This window comes from Tupaia chinensis, unplaced genomic scaffold (genome assembly GCF_000334495.1).
Source record: "Tupaia chinensis unplaced genomic scaffold, TupChi_1.0 Scaffold000235_1, whole genome shotgun sequence".
NCBI lineage: Eukaryota > Metazoa > Chordata > Mammalia > Scandentia > Tupaiidae > Tupaia > Tupaia belangeri.
The window spans coordinates 2,899,167-2,899,771 of NW_006159713.1; positions in this window are offsets into that span (position 1 = coordinate 2,899,167).

Sequence of the window (605 nt, forward strand, 5' to 3'; positions counted from 1 at the left end):
TTCCCATTCCAGGCTCCTGCTCCAGGGAGTGCAGGGCGTCCTGGCCTGGGTGTCCCTCCAAGTAACACTGCTCTCCAACCTCAGGACCTCAAGAGTCTAGAGCGGTCTCTCCAGATGTTTCCCAGCAAGCGGTCCCTAGGCCCTACACCCGGGTTGGAGGCTAGGAGGAGGGTACAGAGGTCGCACCCTAAAGGTGAATACAGACGCCTGGGGTAGCCCAAGGGGAGAAAAGAGGTGGAGAAAAGAAAAAAGCAGGAAAGAGGAGGAGGGCGAGTGGGGGCTGGGGCGGAGAGGGGCGGGCCCGAGCGCGCCCCCTCCCCCAGTCCGTGCTGCTTGCGCCCTCCCAGCCCAGCCGGCCACATCTGGCGGCTGCCCTCCCTGGTTTCCGCTGCTTCCAGACTTCCTCAGGCGGTGGCTGGAGGCTGCGCATCTGGGGGTTTAAACGTACAAAGGGATTTCCAGGACCTGCGGGAACAGGAGGCGGCGGTGCCGGCTGGGGCGCAGGGGCCAGACCATGAGCCACTGAGCCAGGCGAAACCGAGGCGGCTGAGCAAGCGGACCCACCGGACGCTGCACCGCTCGGCGGGGCGGGCGGCCAGCACGGG